General features: G+C 46.7%; 1 pseudogene; it reads right to left on the bottom strand.

Moving 5' to 3' along the window:
• Window positions 1–10017: 10017 nt before the first annotated feature.
• LOC134730678 (putative uncharacterized protein FLJ44672) lies at window positions 10018–15190 on the bottom strand (annotated as a pseudogene).
• Between the last annotated feature and the right edge of the window lie 6192 nt (window positions 15191–21382).

Raw genomic sequence — 21382 nt, 5'->3', positions numbered from 1 at the left:
TCCTGGATGTCACTTATTGGTTGTTGGGTAGGGGCTTTAGGTGTCTTTTTTGTTTGTTTGTTTTTTTAAGATGGAGTCTTGCTCTGTCGCCCAGGTGGGAGTGCAGTGGCGCAATCTCGACTCACTGCAACCTCTGCCTCCCAGGTTCTTGCCATTCTCCTCCCTCAGCCGACTGAGTAGCTTGGATTACATGCGCCCACCACCACGCCCAGCTATTTTTTTTTGTATTTTTAGTAGATACGGGGTTTCACCGTGTTAGCCAGGATGGTCTTGATCTCCTGACCTCATGATCCACCTGCCTTGGCCTCCCAAAGTGCTGGGATTGCAGGTGTGAGTCACCATGCTGAGCCGTGTATACCCTGTTTCTTCTGTAGTTTGCTGACCTAATCTGATTTAAGGCACTTTGTCTTGGAAATGGACCACTGTATACATTATTTCCTTTACCCAGCTAATTTTAATTTTTTTTTTTGTAGAGATGGGGGTCTCACTCTGATGCCCAGGCTTGTCTTGAACTCTTGGCCTCAAGTGATCCTCCTGCCTCAGCTTCCCAAAGTGCTTGGATTACAGGCAGGAGCCACCTGTTCAGCCATCTTTGTTTAAAAAAGAGAGTTTAAAGGACTCCAACTAGGAACTAATGCAGTAATCTGGGCCAGATATGATTCCAGCTGGGTTGAAATAATGACCAAGATAAGAAGGAGGAAGACGGGAAAGGCTGGGAGGGGCACAACCAACAGGACTTGTAAGTAAGCAGATCTGGTGACAAAAGTCAGGGAAAACAAAAGAAGACTCCCAGGTCTCCAGGTGACAAGGCCAGACGTGGTATATGGTAGTGCCGGCAGACGGAGAGGGGAGTGCACACCACCACACAGCTGGCCCATACAACCTGGCTGCAAAAGGCCAGGAATCGCATGCTCTCCAGCTTGCAGCCTGAATTTGGACAACTCACTCACTCTCACTGCCTGTCTTCACAATTTCAAAATGAAGCTAAAAAAAAAAAACCCTTCTCTAACTTGTTTTGCTTTTTTCTGAGACGGAGTCTCACTCTATCACCTAGGCTGGAGTACAGTGGTGCGATCTCGGATAACTGCAACCTCTGACCCCAGGGTTCCGGCGATTTTCCTGCCTCAGCCTCCAGAGTATCTGGGATTACAGGCCTGCCACCATGCCCTCCTAATTTTTTTGTATTTTTTTTAGTAAAGACGGGGTTTCACCATGTTGGCCAGGCTGGTCTCTGACTGCTGACCTCAGATGATCCACCCTCAGCCTCCCAAAGTGTTAGGATTGCAGGTGTGAGCCACTGTGCCCGGCCGGCCTCCAGCTTGTTTTAAGAATCCAGTAACATCACTATGTTTAACAATTGGCTTAGATATTCAGAAGCTGCTGATGTGAATGTTAAATGAATTTTATGAGTAAAGAAATTAGATCAAAGTAAGTGGATTCCATGTAGCCGAGAATGATGTCTTCTGGATGTGCCACCTGGTAACCCCTCCTTCAGTGCACTGTGCCCCTTGACAAACACCATGGGGAGCAGGGACAGAGGAGGTGGGTGGGGAGCACAGGGACACAGGCACTGACATCCGACCCTGCCTTGCCCCTGTCCCGTTCATCCCTATCTATAATACAATCATTTAACAATGGTTCCCCATGTGTAAAATATTTGCTTCATTCAATCACAGAACAGATACTTGATGTTCAAATTTACTGAGGAAGAAACTGTTCACTTGCCAAATAGGAACTTAAAAAAATCAACAACCCTTAATTAGCTGTATCATTGAAGTAAAACCAATGTAAGGGATTCAGTGTTTATCCAAGCAAGCCTGGTTGGCTTCTTGGCTTCCTGTCTTCCCCATTTGTTCCTCCTTCTCAAAGTGTGGATTTCATTTTCAAACTGGAGAAAAGAGGTGTTCAAGGTGGGAGGTGGAGGCAGGAGGATGGCTTTAGATCAGGAGTTCAAGACCAGCCTGGTCAATATAGTGAGACCTTGTCTCCAGAAATTTTTTTTTTTTTTTTTTTTTTTACTTAGCTGGGTGTGGCTGTATGCTTGTGGTCCCAGGTTCTCAGGAGGCTGAGGCAGGAGGATCACTTGAGCCCAGGAATTTGAAGCTGCAGCGAGCTGTAATCATGCCACTGCACTCCAGCCTGCGTGACAGAGCAAGACCCTGTCTAAAAACAACAACAACAAAAAAGGGCCAGACTCAGTGGCTCACACCTGTAATCCCAGCATTTTGGAAGGCTGAGGCAGGAGGATCTCTTGAGGCCAGGAATTCAAGACCAGCCTGGACAACATAGTGAGACCCTGTCTCTATATTTTTTTTAAAAAAAGAGGTGTTTGGGAACTTCCACTATGTAGACATCCACTGCTGAAGGGCTGTTTTGTGTCATAACCAAGACACGTGGCCTGAGACCTGTGATGATTATTTGTATTTGTGCAAACTCCAGAGCAGCCCAAGCTCCTAGACTAAGAGACACTCCACCCTGTTTGTAACAGTCTTGAGCAGACATATGAGGAGACACAGGTCATTGTCTCCAGCATCAAAGGAATGAACCAGGATGTTGATTTTAGAGCCAACACTTTCCCAAGAAGCCTCCACAGTGTGACCTCACAGGGCCTCTACTGGCACTGAGTGTCAGAATTAAGGCATCTGAGGCTGGGCCACATTCTAGCCGAGGCCCCACTCAAAACGTGGCCTGGAGTGATCAAAAGATGTTGAAATGACAGCTCCTCACCAGATGTCCTGCTCCAACTCTTGCCCCTCCATGTCCAGTCTCTTGACAAGCAGCTGAAGTGTTCTTTTTAGTGTTTTTGTTTTGTTTTTTCTTTGACATGGAGTCTTGCTCTGTCGCCCAGGCTGGAGTGCAGTGGTGTGATCTCTGCTCACTGCAACCTCTGCCTCCCAGGTTCAAGCAATTCTTGTGCCTCAGCCTCCTGAGTAGCTGGGATTACAGGTGCCTGCCACCATGCCCGGCTAATTTTTGTATTTTTTAGTAGAGACAGGGTTTCACCATGTTGGCCAGGCTGGTCTTGAACTCCTGACCTCAGGTAATCCACCTGCTTCAGCCTTCCAAAGTGCTGGGATTACAGGTGTGAGCCACCGCGCCTGGCCTTTTTTTTTTGTTTTTGTTTTTTGATTTTAGAGATAAGGTCTAGCTCTGTTGCTCAGGCTGAGTGCAGTTGGGCAATCATGGCTCACTGCAGCCTCTATCTCCTGGGCTCAAGTGATCCTCCCACCTCAGCCTCTGGAGGAGCTGGGACTATAGGCATGTGCCACCACATCTGGTTAATTTTTTTTTCAAGAAGGAGTTTCACTCTTGTTGTCTAGGCTGGAGTGCAATGGCCTGATATCGGCTCACTGCAAACTCTGCCTCCCGGGTTCAAGTGATTCTTGTGCCTCAGCCTCCTGAGTAGCTGGGATTACAGGTGCCTGCCACCATGCCCAGCTAATTTTTGTATTTTTAGTGGAGATGAGGTTTCACCATGCTGGCCAGGCTGGTCTCGAACTCCTGACCTCAGGTGATCTGCCCCCCTCAGCCTCCCAAAGTGCTGGGAATACAGACATGAGCCACTGCACCTGGCACACCTGGTTTATTTTTTAAAAGTTATTTTTGGCCGGGCGAGGTGGCTTACGCCTGTAATCCCAGCACTTTGGGAGGCCAAGACAGGTGGATCAGACGAGGTCGGGAGTTCCAGACCAGCCTGACCAACATGGAGAAACCCCATCTCTACTAAAAATACAAAATTCGCCAGGTGTGGTGGTGCATGCCTGTAGTACCAGCTATTTGGGAGGCTGAGGCAGGAGAATTGCTTGAACCCAGGAGGCAGAGGTTGGTGAACCGAGATCGTGCCACTGCACTCCAGCCTGGGCAACAAGAGCGAAATTCTGTCTCAAAAAAAAAAAGTTGTTTTTACAGAGACAGGGGTCTCTGTATGTTGCGATGCTGGTCTGAAACTGCTACCCTCAAGTGATCCTCCCTCTTCAGCCTCCCAAAGTGCTGGAATTACAGGCATAAATCACCATGCCCAGCTTTATTCTTTTTTAATTAGCTCAGTTTCAATTTCCTATTATAAAAATACCATCAAATAGAAAATGTCAATGTTAAGTAGGCTTTCCATGTAAAGGTGGCAAATCACAAAATCTCCCTTCCTTGATACTTATGCATTCATTCTTTTTTTTTTTTTTTTTGAGATGGAATCTCACTCTGTCACCCAGGCTGGGGTGTAGTGGCACAATCTTGGCCCACTGCAACCTCTGCCTCCCAAATTCAAGTGGTTCTCCTGCCTCAGCCTCCCAAGTAGCTGGGATTACAGGTGTGCACCACCATGCCCAGCTAACTTTTGTATTTTTAGCAGAGACAAGGTTTCACCATGTTGGCCAGGCTGGTCTCGAACTTCTGACCTGAGGTGATTCACCTGCCTTGGCCTCCCAAAGTGCTGGGATTACAGGCATGAGCCACCGCGCCTGACCCCTTGATACTTACTCATTCTAATGACATTTGTTGTGTGCCTACTATGTGCCAAGTACTATATTAGGTTCTGAGAACGAACAAGATGGGACTCCTGCCATAGGGAGCCTCTGTTCTGATTTGCCGTGAGTTTGGGAGGAGGATATGCAGACAAGCAGTTCAATAAATAACAAGCTGATTTTTTAGTGTGGTATCTGCTTTGAGAGAACCAGGCAGGACAAGGCAATGAAAAGGACGATGATTCTCTCTTCACAGGATGAGGGAGGATTTCTCGAGAGATGATGTGCGAGCTGAGGTCTGAAACATGAGAAAAATCCAGCTATGGCAGGAGGTATGGGAAGTCCATTTCGGGCAGGGGAGAGCATGTGCAAAGGTCCTGAAGAGGGAAACCACTTGGCATTTACAGGAGCAGAAAAGAAGCCCAGATGTCTGATGCGCAACGAGCAAGAGGAAAGGAATAGAGGGTGGCAGACAGGGTCTGATCATGCTAGGATTGGTTTGTTTTTTAAGAGACATGGTCTCACTCTGTCACCCAGGCTGGAGTGCAGTGGGGCAATCATAGCTCACTGCAGCCTCAACCCCCTGGGTTCAAGAGATCCTGTCATCTCAGCCTCCCAAGTAGCTGGGACTATAGGCCTGAGCCCCACCATGCCTGGCTAAGTTTTTTTATTGTTATTAGAGATGACAGTCTTGCTATGTTGCCTAGGTGGGTCTCAAACTCCTGGACTCAAGTGATCCTCCCATCCTGGCCTATAAAAGCACTGGAATTACAGGTGTGGGACACCACATCTGGCCAAGATTGGGGGTTTAAAAAATGCTTTACTTTTAATTTTTGTGGATACACAGTAGGTATATATATTTATGGGGTGCATGAGACGTTTTGACACAGGCATGTAATGTGTAATAATCACATCAGGGTGAATGGGATGCCCATCACCTCAAGCATTTGTCCTTTCTTTGTTTTACAATCTCCAATTATGCTTTTTTTTTTTTTTGAGACAAAGTCCAGCTCTGTCATCAGGGCTGGAGTGCAGTAGCACAATCTTGGCTAACTGCAACCTCTGCCCCCTCGGTTCAAGTGATTCCCCTGCCTCAGCCTCCTGAGTAGCTGGGACTACAGGCGTGCATCACCACGCCCCGCTAATTTTTGTATTTTTAGTAGAGGTGGGGTTTCTCCGTGTTGGCCAGGCTGGTCTTGAACTTCTGACCTCAGGTGATCAGCCCCCCTTGGCCTCCCAAAGTGCTGGGATTACAGGCATAAGCCACCACACCTGGCCTATTTTAGCTATTTTTAAATATACAATAAATTATTGTTTACTATAGTCATGCTGTTGTACTACCAAATACTACATCTTATTCATTCTAACTGTATTTTTGTACCCATTAATCATTCCTGTGCACTCCCTCCAGCCCACTACCCTTCCCAGCCTCTGGTAACCATCATTCTATTCTCTATCTTCATAAGTTCAATTATTTTAATTCTTAGCACCCACAAATGACTGAGAACATGCAAAATGTGTCTTTCTGTGTCTGGCTTATTTTAGTTAACATAATGATCTCCAGTTCTACCCATGTTGTTGCAAATAACAGGATTATATTCTTTCTCATGGCTGAATAATATTCCATTGTGTATATATACCACATTTTTTCTATCCATTCACCTGTTGATGGACACTTAAATTGCTTCCAAATCTTGGCTATTGTGAACAGTGTTGCAATAAATATAGAAATGCAGATATTTCTTCAATATACTGATTTTCTTCCTTTTGGGTATATATCCAGCAGTAAGATTATTGCATCATAAAGTAACTCTATTTTTCGTTTTTTGAGGACCCTCCAAACCGTTCTCCATAGTGGTTGTACTAATTTACGTTCCCATCAACAGTGTATCAGGGTTCCCTTTTCTCTACAACCTCAATAGCATTTGGTATCGCCTGTCTTTTGGATATAAGCCATTTTAACTGGGGTAGGATGATAGCTCATTGTAGTTTTGATTTGCATTTCTCTGATGATCGATGATGTTGAGCACCTTTTTATATACCTGTTTGCAATTTGTATGTCTTCTTTTGAGAAATATCTATTCTGATTTTTTGCCCATTTTAAAATCAGATTATTATATTTTTTCCCATTTATTTTTTTTCCACCTGAGCTCTTTATGTACTCTAGTTATTAATCCCTTGTCAGATGGATTCAGAATTGGGTTTTGACTTTTACACTCAATTCTAAATCATTAAATGCTGTCAAGTGGAGAACTGACATAATATTCGTATTGGAAGACCACTTTGTGTATCAGCTATCTATTGCTGTGTAACAAACCACTCCAAGCATAATGGTATAAAGTTACAATGATGCTTATTAGTCTTCTCACAATACTGAAGGCTGACTAGACTCACCTAGGCAGTTCTGGCTTAGGATGTCTTATGTGGTTGCCTTCAAACAGTATGCAGTTAGAATAGTCTCAATGGTTTCCTTGCTCAAATATCTCCTGGTTAATGTGGGCTGTTAGCTAGTGCCTCAGATGGGGCTATCTGGTGGAACACCCACACATCACCTCCGTATGTGGCCTGGGCTTTCTCACAAAATGGTGAATGGGTTCTAAGTGCATCCATCCCAGGAAGGACAGCCAAGTGGAAACATCTTTTATGACCTAACTTTGGCAGATCATGAGCAACACTTCCATTGTATTCTACTTATAGAAGCAGGGGACTAAGTTCATATTCAAGGGAAGATTAACTAGATTTTTTATTTTTTTTGAGACAGAGTCTTGCTCTGTCACCCAGGCTGGAGTGCAGTGGCCCAATCTCAGCTCACTGCAACCTCCACCACTCAGGTTCAAGTGATTCTGCTGCCTCAGCCTCCTGAGTAGCTGGGACTACAGGCACAAGCCACCACGGCCAGCTAATTTTTGTATGTTTAGTAGAGATGGGGTTTCACCATGTTGGCGAGGATGGTCTCAATCTCCTGACTTCGTGATCCACCCACCTCCGCCTCCCAAAGTGCTGGGATTACAGGCGTAAGCCGCCACACCCAGCCTGAAACCAGATTCTATCTCTTGATGACAAGTGTAAAAAAATTTGTAGACAACTATTCTTAACAGTGAAGAGATGGAATCAACCTACGTTTCTTTCCATCAATGGAAAAAAGAATAAAGGAAATGTGGCGGCTGGGCGCAGTGGCTCATGCCTATAATCTGTAATCCTAGCACCTTGGTAGGCTGAGGGGGGCGAATCACCTGAAGTCAGGAGTTTGAGACCAGCCTGGCTAACATGGTGAAACCCCGTCTCTACTAAAAATACAAAAATGTGCCAGGCATGGTGGTATGCACCTGTAATCCCAGTTACTTCAGGAGGCTGAGGCAGGAGAATCACTTGAACTTGGGAGGCAGAGGTTGCAGTGAGCTGAGATTACACCACTGCACTCCAGCCTGGGTGACAGAGTCAGACTCTGTCTCAAAAAAAAAAAAAAAAAAGTTCAACACATAGAAATGCTTGATATAATCAAAGTGAATCAGAGGATAAAAGAACTACAATAAAACAACTGAAAAAATAATTATGGAAATTAGAGACAGTAGTCTAACACTGGGTTGTCAATTGGTGACCCTGAGTTAGACAACCTAAAAAAATAAAACAGGGCTGGTCATGGTGGCTCAAGCCTATAATCCCAGTGCTTTAGGAAGCTGAGGTGTGAGGATAGCTTGAGGCCAGGAGTTTGAGACAAGCCTGGGCAACATAGTAAGACCCCATCTCTACAAATGTAACAAAAATTAGCCAGGTTTGGTGGTGCATGCCTGTAATCCCAGCTATTTGGAAGGCTGAGGCAGGAAGATCCTTTGAATCCAGGAGTTTGAGGCTGCAGTGAGGTATGATGACACCACTGTATTCTAGAGTCTGGGTGAAAGAGCAAGGCCCTGTCTTGAAAGAAAGAAGAAACATAGGAATGGAGGAAGGAGGAAGGGAGGGTGGGGGGAGTGAGGGAGGAAAGGAAGGAAGGAAGGAAGAAGGAAGGGAGGAAGGGGAGGGAGGGAAAGGAGAAAGAGAGAAAGACAGAAAAGAAAGAAAGAAAGAGAAAGAAAGATTGCATGCAGAGATAGAGAAGTACATAGTCAGTAGCCAAAGGGCACACCGTATACCTGGAAAAACTGATACGGAGTGATTGGCCTCCAGCCAACCCTGGCTAAGCTATCAAACTTCAATGATAAAGAAAGTACTCCACTGGCCTTTGGGCAGGAAAACATAAGTACATGTGAGAAAAACCTCCAGCCAGCCTCAGACCTTCCCTTAGCCCCAGCCAGAGTCAGATGAGAATAGAGTCAGAACTTATGGGAAGACCTGAAGCAAAGGAAAATGAATCAAGAATATTCTCCCAGGCCAAGTGCGGTGGCTCATGCCTGCAATCCCAGAATTTTGGGAGGCCAAGGCAGGAGGATCACCTGAGGTCAGGAGTTCGAGACCAGCCTGTCCAAGATGGTGAAAGCCTATCTCTACTAAAAATACAAAAATTAGCCAGGCGTGGTAGCGTGTGCCTGTATTCTTAGCTACTTAGGAAAATGAGGCAGCAGAATCGCTTGAATCTGGGAGACGGAGGTTGCAGTGAGCTGAGATCACACCACTGCACTCCAGCCTGGGCAACAGGGCAAGACTCTGTCAAAAAAAAAAAGTCATCCAAGGATAAACACATTAAACAGAAACTATCAAACATGCACCAATTCCAAAAATACAGCAGCTGTGGGTGAAAACAGAAACTGCAGATTAAAAAGACTCATAATACTTTTATTATTTTTAAAATAATTTTAATGAACATTGAATAAAAAGATATCACTTTCCCATAGGCATTTATCTGAAGTTCAGAAATTCTCCCACCTTACTTTAGTTTCTTCAGCTTCTGTTGTAGCAAGCAAAATAAAAGTTATATATATATTTAAACTAAAACACAATATAAAATACGTAAAGTTACTTTTTTTTTTGAGAAGGAGTTTCACTCTGTCGCCAGGCTGGAGTTGTATTTTTGTATTTTTAGTAGAGACAGGGTTTCACCATGTTGGCCAAAATTGTCTCGATCTCTGGACCTTGTGATCCACCTGCCTCAGCCTCCCAAAGTGCTGGGGATTACAGGTGTGAGCCACCGCACTCATCAAAGTTATTTTCAGTCCATTAATCTATCTACTTATCTAGCTACCTATTTGCACAAAAAGAGGTATGAATTATTATTTTTTTTTTTTGAGACAGAGTCTCTCTTTGTTGCCTAAGTTAGAGTGGAATGGTGTGATCTTGGGTCACTGCAACCTCTGCCTCCCAGGCTCAAGAGATTCTCGTGCCTCAGCCTCTCAAGTAGTTAAGATTACAGGCATCACTATGCTCAGATAATTTTTTATTTGTAGTAGAGATGAGGTTTCACTATGTTGGCCAGGCTGGCCTCGAACTCCTGAATTCAAGTGATCTGCCTGCCTCAGCCTCCCAAAGTGCTGGGATTACAGGCATGAGCTATCATGCCTGGCCATATCACCTAATGTTAAGAGTTATTTCTTGGTGGTTGAAAATTTCATGATTTGCTACTTGCTTCTTTGTACTTTTCTTTCCTCTCCTCTCTCTCTCTCTCTCTCTCTCTCTCTCTCTCTCTCTCTCTCTCTCTCTCTCTCTCTCTCTCTCCCCCTCCCTCTTTCTGACAGGGTCTCACTCTGTTGCCCAGGCTGCAGTCTCAAACTCCTGGGTTCTAGTGATCCACCTATCTCAGCCTCCCGAGTTGCTGGGACTACAGGTGCACATTACCATAACTGGTTTTTAACTTTTTATAGAGATGGGATCTTGCTATGTTGTTCATGCTGGTCTCATACTCCTGGCCTTGAGCAATCCTTCTAACCTGCCTTCCCAAAGTGCTGGGATTACAGGTGTGAGCTACAGCACCCGGCGTGCTTTGTACTTTTCTATAGGACTTACATTTTATATAATAATTACAAATAATTTTTACAAAAGCAGTAGTCATTCTAAACTTTTAAAAATTAAGCAGTGATTAAGAAAGAGCTACAGAAAGTAGTATTAATTCAGCACCTATTATATGCTAGATATTTTGCATATAGCGGATCACCTAATCCACATATCAAGGCAAGAATTATAATCTTTATTTTCCAAGAGAGAAAACTGAGGCTTACAAGCATTTGTTAATTCTAGAGTTACACTGCCGCTGCCAAAATAAGTGCCCCCTCCCAGCAGCCTGCCCACTGCTGGTTTTATCAAATTCAAACCCCACTTCCACCCCCACATCTGTGCACAAGAATGTTCACACACACACACACACACACAGACACACACACACAAACACACACACATTTCTGCAATATTCCATCTGACTAGGTCAGGAACTTGTCATGACAAACCAAATGCAATACCTATTTCCTGACCAAAGCTGTTATTCAATATCTCTATCATTTGAGAAATAGTTTGATTTCATGCTGACAAGGGTCACACTGAGGTCTTAAGAGAAGTAACAATTACAAAGCATCCTAATCTAAGTGAAAGGGTGTGATGTTCAGATACATCCAGCCCTTTGAGATGCTCTGCTGGAAGGTGGTTGAGGTGCAAAGTACTATTGACTCATGGTCATCTTGGTCCATGGTCATTAATAATGATACTTTGTACTACTTTCATGTTTGTGCTAAGGGTGTTTTCAAAACCTGGAAGAAGCTTATCAACTTCTAGGCATTCAAATATCTCTTTCACAATATATAGATGTGTGTGTGTATGTGTATGCTATGAAAATATACACATATATACATATATGAATATATATACACACACATACATATATAAATATTTACAGTATACTAATCAAAAAGTAAATTCTTTTTTTTTTTTTTTTGAGATGGAGTCTCACTCTGTCACCCAGGGTGGAGTGCAGTGCTCGATCTCAGCTCAATTCCATCTCTGCCCCCCCAGATTGAAGCGATTCTCCTGCCTCAGCCTCCTGAGTAGCTGGGATTACAGGCACCTAATTTTTCTATTTTTAGTAGAGACGGGGTTTCACCATCTTGGCCAGGCTGGCCTTGAACTCCTGACCTCATAATAGACCCACGTCGTCCTCCTAAATTGCTGGGATTACAAGCATGAGCCACTGTGCCCGGCACAAAGTGAATTCTTAATCATCCTTGAAAAGAAAATGGCAGGCCAGGTGTGGCTCTCACCTGTAATCCCAGCACTCTGGGAGGCTGAGTTGGAAGGATCACTTGAGCCCAGGAGTTTGAAACCAGCCTGGGAAACATGGTGAGACCCCCTCTCTACAACAAATATAAAAATTACCTGGGCATGGCAGCTTATACCTGGGGTCCCAGCTACTCAGGAGGCTGATGTGAGAGGATCACTTAAGCCAAGAAAGCAGAGGTTGTGGTGAGCTGAGATCACACCACTGCAGTCCATCCTAAGTAACAAAGCAGTACCTTGCCTCAAAAAAAAAAAAAAAAAAAAAAAAAGAAAAGAAAAGAAAAGAAAAAAATTGGTATCCAAGAAAAATTTAAAATCTCTCTCTACATAGAAATGTATATAGTCATAGTGTATTAATCAAAAAGTAAATTCTTAATAGTTCATGACAAGCAAATGGCAGGCCAGGCATGGTGGCTCATGTTTGTAATCTCAGCACTTTGGGAGGCCCAGGCAAAAAGATTGCTTGTGTCTAAAAGTTTGGGACCAGCCTGGGCAACCTAGTGAGAACCAACCTCTCAGAAAAAATCAGAAATTAGCCAGGCATGGTGGCATATGCCTGTAGTCTCAGCTACTCAAGATGCTGAGTTGGGAGGATCACTTGAGGCCAAGAGGCCAAGTCTGCAGTGAGCCATAATCACACGACTACACTCCAGCCTGGGTGACAGAGCAAGACCCTGTCTAAGAAAACTATAAAAGAAAAAGAAAACTATAAAAAATATAAAAAAGAAGACATGAAGTGAGAAGCTACCATGTCCAGGGCAAAGACAAAGGGCCCAAGCAAAAGCCCATTCCCCTCCTCACCCCCAGTAGACAAGAAAAACCATGAGACACTAAATAAAACAGAAATCACTGTGAAACCACACAGGCAGAATTTACTATCGATTTGTCAGAAATCCACTCTCAAGGTTAAGAGACAGTTTTTGCTAAGGCACTCTGCTGTAAAGTGAACAAATGAGAGTCCAGGGAAGCTTTAGGCTCCTTGATGCTGTTGACCATCGAAGGCTTAAAGCTGGATCTGGAAGAGGCAACTGTGAGGCAAGAGCAAAACCAGAAGAGGCTACCATGAGGCAAAAGATGGGCCTTGAGTGGCCACTGTGAGGCAGAAGATGGGCCAGACGAGGCCATTGTGAGGCAGGAGCTGGTGTAAGAGAGACCACCATGAGACAGGAGCTGGGTCTTGGGAGGCAGATCTGAGGTAGGAGATGGGCCTAGTGAGGCCACTGTGAAAAAGGAGCTGGGCCTAGAGAGGCCAGTGTGAGGCAGAAGCTGGGCCGGTTGAGGCTGCCAGAAGTCAGATAGGAACATGGCCGGGGAAGGCCACCATGAGGCAAGAGCTGGGCCTGGAAAGCCTGCTGCGAGGCAGGAGAAAAGCCTGGAGAGGCCATTGTCAGGCAGGAGCTGGGCCTGTTTAGGCTGCCACGAGGTTGACAGTAGGCCTGGAGAGCTTGATTTGAGAAAATTTTGAGCCTACAAAGGCCACCAGGAGCTGGGCAGAAGCTGAGTCCAAGGAGGTTGTTGTGAGGCAGGAGTTGGGCCTGTAGACACAGCAGGGAGGAAGAGCTCAGCCTGGAGAGGATGCCAGGAGGCAGCAACTGGGCCTAAAGAGGCCGACTTGAGGAAGTTCTGGGCCTGGAGAGGCCGCCAAAAGGGAAAAACTGGGCCTGGAAAGGCCGTTGTAAGGAATGAGCTGGGCCTAAAGAGGTCATTGAAAGGCAGGAGCTGGGCTTGTCGAAGCTGCCAAAAGTCAGGAGTTTTGGACTGGGGAGGCTACAGTGAGGCAAGAGCTGCGTGTGGAGAGTCTGCTGTGAGGTAGAGGCTGGGCCTGTACAGGCCTTAAGAAGGCAGGAGCTGGGCCTGGAGAGGCTGACTTGAATTCAAGTTCTGGGCCTGAAGAGGCCACCAAGTCAAAAGCAGGGCCTGAGAAGGCCACCAAGAGGCATGAGCTGGGCCTGGACAGGCTGATGGGAGGAAGTTTTGCACCTGGAGAGGCCACCAAAAGGCAGGAGCTGGGCCTGGAAAAACCAACTGGAGGATGATTTGGGTCTTCAGAGGCCACCAGGAGGCAGGAGCTGGGAAAGAAGAGGCCAATTTGAGGATGATTTGGGCCTGCAGAGGTTGCTGGGAGGAAGAGCTGGGCCTGGAGAGGCTGACTGGGGGAAGTTCTGGGCCTGGAGTGGCCAAAAAGCGAAAGCTAGGCCTGGAAAGGCCACCGTGAGGCATGAGCGTGGCCTACAAAGGCCATTGGGAGGCAGCAGCTAGGCCTGTAGAGGCTGCCGAAAGGCAGGAACCTGGTCAGAGGAGGCCACGGTGAGGCAAGAGGTGGGCCTGGAAGGTGCACTGTGAGGTAGAGGCCAACAACAGGCAAAAGCTGGGCCTGGAGAGATGACAAGAGGAATGAGCTGGGCCTAAACAGGCCAGTATGAGAAAGGACCTCGGCCTAGAGAGGCCAGTGTGAGGCAGGAGGTGGGCCTGGACAGGTTGCCAGAGGCATCAACTGGGCCTAAACAAGCCATTGTGAGGGAGGAGCTAGGCCTGTTGAGGCTGCTGGGAGGCAGGCGGGAACTTGGCCCACGCAAGCCACTGTGAGGCAAGAGATGGGCCTGGAGAGGGAGCTAAGAGGCAAGAGCGGGGCCTGCAGAGGCTGTTCTCAAGCCAGAGCTGGGTCTGTACAGGCCACTGCAAGGCAGAAGGTGGGACTAAAGAGCTTGACTTGAGGAAGTTTTGGGCCTACAAAGGCCGGCAGTAGTTGGGCAGGAGCTGAGCCATAAAAGGTTGTTGTGAGGCAGGAGTTGGTCTTGTAGATACAGCCAGGAGGAAGAGCTAGGCCTGGAGAGAATGCCGGGAGGCAGCAACTGGGCCTGGAGAGGCCGACTTGAGGAAGTTTTGGGCCTGGAGATGATGTCCCGGGACAGGAGCTGGGCCTGGAGAGGCCACTGTGAGGCATGAGCTGGGCGTAGAGAGGCCAGTGTGTGGCAGGACCTGGGCCTGTCCAGGCTGCCAGGAAATAGGTGGAAACCTGGCCAGGGAAGGTTGCCATGAGACAAAAGTTGGGCCTGGAAAAACCATCGTGAGGTATGAGCTTGGCCTAAAGAGCCATTGGGTGGCAGGAGCTGGGTGTGTAGAGGCTGCTGAAAGGCAGGCGCTTGGCTTGTGGGGGGCCACGGTGAGGCAGATGCTGGGCCTGGAGAATCTGCTGTGAGGCAGATATTGGGCCCGTACAGGCTGACAGAAGGCAGGAGCTGGGCCTGGAGAGGCTGCCAGGACACAGAAGCTGGGCCTGAAGAGGCTGCCAAGAGGCATGAGCTGGGCCTAAAGAGACCAGTGTGACAAGAGATCGGCCTGGAGAGGCCGACTTGAGGAAGATTTTGGCCTAGAGAGCCTGTCAGGGGCAGGAACTGGGCCTGGAGAGGCCACCGTGAGGCATGAACTGGGCCTAATGATGCCAGTGTGAGGCAGGAGCTGGGCCTGTCAAGGCTGCTGGGAGGTAGGCAGGAACTTGGCCAGGGATGACCTCCGTGAAGCAAGAGCTGGGCCTGGAGAGGCCATTGTCATGCAGGAGCTGGGCCTATCCAGGCTACCAAGAGGCAGAAGGTTGTGCTGGTGAGCTTGACGTGAGGAAGTTTTGGGCCTACAAAGGCCTCCAGGAGCTGGGCAGGAGCTGAGCCAAAAGAGATTGTTGTGAGGCAGGAGGTGGGCCTGGAGATTCAGCTAGGAGGAAGAACTGGGCCTGGAGAGGCTCACTTGTGGAAGTTCTGTGACTAAAGAGGTTGCCAAAAGGCAAAAGCTGGGCCGGAATGGCCACCATGAGGCAGGAGCTTGGCCTAGAGAGGCCACTGGGAGGCAGGAGCTAGGCCTGTAGAGGCTGCCGAAAGGCAGGAGCTTTGCCTGGGAGGCTGTGGTGAGGCAGATACTGGGCCTGGAAAGTCTGCTGTGAGGCAGAGGTTGGGCCTGTAGAGGCCGATGGGAGGTCTGCTGAAATGGCAGACTTGAGAAAGTTCTCAGTCTGGAGAAGCCACCGGGATGCGGGAGCTGGGCCTGGAGAGGCCACCGAGAGGCATGAGCTGTGCCTAAAGAGGCCAGTGTTAGGCAGGAGCTGTGCCTGAAGAGGCGACTTGAGGAAGTTTTGGGCCTGGACAGCCCGTCGGGGGCAGGAGCTGGGCCTGGAGAGGCTGCCGTGAGGCATGAGCTGGGCGTAATGAGGTTAGTGTGAGGCAGGACCTGGGCCTGTCGAGGCTGCCGGGAGGCAGGTAGAAACTTGTTCAGGGAAGACCTCCGTGAGGCAAAAGCTGGGCCTGGAGAGTCAGCTGGGAGGCAAGAGCTAGGCCTGGAGATGCTGTTGTCACACAGGAGCTGGGCCTGTCCAGGCCATTGGGAGGCAGAAGGTGGGTCTGGAGAGCTTGACTTGAGGCAGTTTTGGGCCTACAAAGGCCACCAGGAGCTGGGCAGAAGCTGAACCAAAAGAGGTTGTTGTGAGGCAGGAGCTGGGCCTCCAGGCACAGCCAGGAGAAACCTCAGCCTGTAGAGGCCACCTGGAGGCAGCAGCTGGGTCTGGAGAGGCCAACGGAAGAAGGCAGGAGCTTGGCCTTGAGAGGCTGACTTATGGACATTTTGGGCCTGTATAGGCTGCCCAGAGGCAGGAGCTCGGACTAAAGAGACTGTTGTATGGCAGGAGCTGGGCCTGTACAGGCCACTGGGAGGCAAAAGGTGGGCCTCAAGAGTCCACTGTAAAACAGGAGCTGAGTCTTGGAAGGTGGCTGTGAGGCAAAAGATGGCCCTTGGGAGGCTGATGAGAGGCAGTAGCTGGGCCTGGTGAGGTTGACTTGAGAACCTTCTCTCTGGGCCTGGAGAGAAGGCTGGGAGGCAGGAGTTGGGCCTAAAGAGGCCATTGTAATGATGGAGCTGGGCCTGTGGAGGCTGCCATGAGGCAGCAGCCTCATCTGTGGAGACTGCCATGAGGTAGGGTATGGGCCTAAATAGGCCATTGTGAGCCACAAGCTTGGCCCGTAGAGGCCGACTGGAGAAAGTTCTGGACCTGGAGAGGCTGCCGGGAGGCAGGAGCTGAGCCAAAAGATTCAAGCGCATTACATTTATTAGGCACTTTATTTCCATTATTACATTGTAGTATATAATGAAATAATTATAGAACTCACCATAATGTAGAATCAGTGGACATGTTAAGCTTATTTTCCTGCAACAAGATGGTCCCATCTGAATTGATGGAAGAAAGTGACAGATAATCAGGTATTAGATTCTCATAGGGACAGCACAACCCAGATCTCTCGCATGCACGGTTTGCATAGGATGCATGCTCCTATGAGAATCTAATGCTGCTGCTGATCTGAGAGAAGGCGGAGCTCAGGCGGGAATGTGAGCAATGGGGAGTGGCTGTAAATACAGATGCAGCTTCCCTCACTCAACACCACTCACCTCCTGCTGTGTGGCTCCTTAAATCTCCATGGCTCAGGGGTTGGGGACCCCTGCTGAAGTGCATCCAAAAGGACCATTCCCACACCAGTCTTCATAGCGGTCAAGTGCAGCAACCACTTAGCTCCCAAGGCATGTGCCTCAGCTGGCATTTCATCACAATCAACAGTAAGCAGTAGCTTGAGTCATTGTGAGGTCACTTCCTGGAAATCACCAGCATTCCGTTTCCCATTGGCAAGGAGCTCAGCACTGCCCCTTGGATAACCAAACCTATCCCCAAATCCCATCTGTGTGAGTCTATCTCCAGGGACCCTTCTTAGCATATTAGAGTCCAACCAGGAGACATAAACCACTCAAAAGTTTAAAGTGGTAAAATTTAATACAGAGAATTATTCATTATAACAGGGGAACAGCATAATGAGAGACTGGCTAGCACAAAGTAAAGAGAACTCTAGAGAATATAGGACTAGCCCAGGCGAGGCATGGTGGCTCATGCCTGAAATTCCAGCAATTTAAGAAGCCAACACAGGAGGACTGCTTGAGGCCGGGAGCTAGAGATTGGCCTGGACAACACAGTGAGACCCTGTCTCTATCCAAAAAAAGAAAAAATTAGCTGGGAGTGGTGGTGCACACTTGTAGTCCCAGCTACTCAGGAAGCTGAAGTGAGAGAATAGTTTGAGCCTGGGAGGTCAAGGCTACAGTGAGTCATGATTATGCCACTACAGTCAAGCCTGGGTGACACAGCAAGACCCCATCTCAAACAAAACAACAAAACAACAACAACCACAACCATTTACAGACAGAAAAGAAATAGAGCTAATAAGCTAAGGGAAGATGCTGAAATGTGACCAAGCAATATGTGGTATTTTATCTATTTAAAATAATCAAACAAAAAATAACTTATTAAATTATAATACCCTGTGCTGGCAAAGGTGCAGTGAAATGGACACTTTCTTATACTAGGAGGGGTGTTTAAATTGTACATAGTCTTCCAAGGTAAAGCTTGGCAATTTTTTAAATAGAGACAGGGTCTCACCTTACTGCCTCCTCCAACTCTTGGCCTCAAGCAATCCTCCTGTCTTAGCCTCCAAAGGGCTGGGATTATAGCCAGGAGGCACCAAAAACCTTGTCAATGTACATCAAGGGCAATGAGAATGCCCATTCACCATGACTCACAGCAATCTTACTTCTGGAAATACCTTGGGGAGACAATTCAATCTAAACAAAAGGTCATCTGCATAAACACAGTGAAATTCTGGGAGTAATTGAAAACAGAGTGGTTAAGTTAAATAAGAAACAGTTATAAGAAATTGTACTATGGTATTTATAGGCACCTGGTAAAAGGTCAGTTAATGTTAGCTGCTACTTTTTTGTTGCTTTGAGACAGGGTCTCACTCTGTCACCCAGGCTGGAGTGCAGAGGCCTGATCATGACTCACTGCAGTCTCAACCTCCTTGGACTCAAGTGATCTTCCCACAGCAGCCTCCCAAGTAGCTGGGACTACAGGAACATGTCACCACACTAGGCTAATTCATGTACTTTTCTGTAGGGATGGTGCCTCCTTTGGTTTCCGAGGCCTGTCTCAAACTCTTGGCCTCAAGCCATCCTCCTACCTCAGCCTCCGAAAGTGTTGTGATTACTGGTGTGAGCCACCACACCTGGCCAGCTGCTACTTTTATTATTATTCCTCTCAATTAAAAATAATTTTCATTAAAAATTATCATTTTCAAGGCTATGGAACAATATGTGTCATACAGCATAATTGTAAAAACATATACAGTCATCCCTCGGTATACAGAGAGGATTAGTTCCAGCCCCCCATCTCTGCGTATACCAAAATCCATGCATACTCACATTTCACAGTCAGCCCTCTGGAACCCACATATAGGAAAAGTCCAAATATTAGTTGGGCACAGTACCAAGCACCTATAGTCTCAGCCACGTAGGAGGCTGAGGTGGGAGGATCGCTTGAACCTGGGAGGTTGAGGCTGCAGTCAGCTGTGATGGCACCACTACACTCCAGCCTGGACAATAGAGCAAGACCCTGTGTCAGAAAAAAACAAAACGAAAAAACAAAAAATGGGTTAGAAATTGTAGTACGGTCTGTTGGGCAAAATTCCATATAAGCAAAGTATAAATTAATGAAGCAAATGGTGATAAATTAGTATGATTGACTTTCTGGAGTTTCTGACAATAAAGGTAAGAAAAATGCAAAACACAGAGACAGAGGGTAAAAAAAGAAATTAGTGAAGCATTCTACGAGTTTAATAAAATGACATTGGCCATGTTCGTGCAGCAGCAGTATGTCATGATATGACATACCTTGGAGAGAAGTTAACAGATGAGGAAGTTGATAAAAATGATCAGAGAAGCCACATACCAATAGCGACAGTCAAGTAAACCACGAAGAATTTACACAACTGATGTCAGCAACGTGGAAATATTGTATAGTGTGTGTTGAAGTTCCTGTACATTGTTTATTTGCCTTTTGTTTGAAAGAAATCTATCTACTAAGTTATTCTTGCTATCAAAAGAATATGTGTGAATAAGTCATTTGAACTTATTCTTCTGTTTTTCTACTTTTATCTTCCTGCCATCATCTCATAGCCTTACTTTAGAATTTTTTTATTTTTTTAGAAAATTGAACAAGTGCTCCTTGTGGTGGCTCATACCTCTAGGATGGAAGGCAGGGGTAGAAGGGTCACTTGAGGCCAGGAGTTTGACACCAGCCTGGCCAACAAAGTGAGACCCCATGTCTACAAAATAATTTAAAAATTAGCCAGATGTCATCATGTATACCTACAGTCCCAGCTACTCAGGAAGCTGAGGCAGGAGGATCCTTAGCCCAGGAGTTCAAGGCTGCAGTGAGCTGTGATTGCACCACTGTACTCCAGCCTGGGTGACAGGGTGAGATCCCATCTCCTAAAACAAAAAAGAAAGAAAGAAAATAGACCAAGTGCAAGTTGTATGTGGCTTATTCTGAATATTTCTAAACTAGAAGTTCTCAATCTTTCGGGGTCTAGCATCCCTTTACATTTTTTAACTTTATTGAAGATCTCTAAGACTTTTTCTTTATATAAATAATTATATTAAAATTAGAAAATAAGACAAAATTTTAAAAATATTATTCATTACATAATAATAAAACTATTACATGTTGATATAAGTAATACAAGACAAAATTTTTAAAATATTTGGCCAGGTGCAGTGGCTCATGCCTGTAATCCTAGCACTTTGGGAGGCCGAGGTGGGCGGGTCACAAGGTCAAGAGATCAAGACCATCCTGGCCAACATGGTGAAACCCCACCTCTACTAAAAATACAAATATTAGCTGGGCGTGGTGGCACACGCCTGTAATCCAGCTACTCGGGAGGCTGAGGCAGGAGAATCGTTTCAACCCAGGAGGCGGAGGTTGCAGTGAGCTGAGATCGCACCACTGCATACCAGCCTGGTGACAGAGCGAGACTCTGTCTCGAAAAAAAAAATTTTATTATTCATTAAATATTAATAATAAAACAATTACATGTTGATATAATACTTTTTTTTTTTTGAGACGGAGTCTCGTTCTTTCATCCAGGCTGGAGTGAAGTGGCGTGATCTCGGCTCACCATAACCTCCGCCCCCCAGGTTCAAGTGATTCTCCTGCTTCAGCTTCCCGAGTAGCTGGGATTACAGACGCCTGCCACCGTGCCTGGCTAATTTTTGTATTTTTTTAGTAGAGACAGAGTTTTGCCATGTTGGCCAGGCTAGTCTCGAACTCCTGACCTCAGGTGATCCACCCGCCTGGCTCTCCCAAATTGCCGGGATTACAGGCATGAGCCACCGCGCCCACCCTGATTAATATATTTTTTAAAACACTGATTAGTCGGGCAACAACACTGGGTAAGGGTCTCCTCATTCCCAGTGACACAAACCCCAGTGCACGGCTCCGGGGTTGCAAGGGCTGCAGAGACAAAAGGCTCTGACTTGAGATTTTATTATTTTATTTGTATTTCTATTTGTGTTGTGAGACAGGTCCTGCTCTGTCACCCAGATTGGAATGTGGCTATGCACTTGTAGCTCACTGCAGGCTCGACCTCCTGGGCTCAAGCCATTTTCCTGCCTCAGCTCCCCAGTAGCTGGTACTACCGTTGAGTGCCACCATACCTGGCTATTTTTTAAATTTTTTGTAGAGTGAGGGGTCTTGCTACGTTGCCCAAGCTGGCCTCAAACTCCTGACACCTCAAGAGATCTGCCCACCTCAGCCTCCTGAGTAGCTGTGATTACAAGTACATATCACCATGCGTAGCTACATTTATTTTATTTTA

Source organism: Pan paniscus, chromosome 6 (genome assembly GCF_029289425.2).
Source record: "Pan paniscus chromosome 6, NHGRI_mPanPan1-v2.0_pri, whole genome shotgun sequence".
Classification (NCBI taxonomy): domain Eukaryota; kingdom Metazoa; phylum Chordata; class Mammalia; order Primates; family Hominidae; genus Pan; species Pan paniscus.
This window is presented reverse-complemented; position numbering and strand designations above follow the sequence as displayed.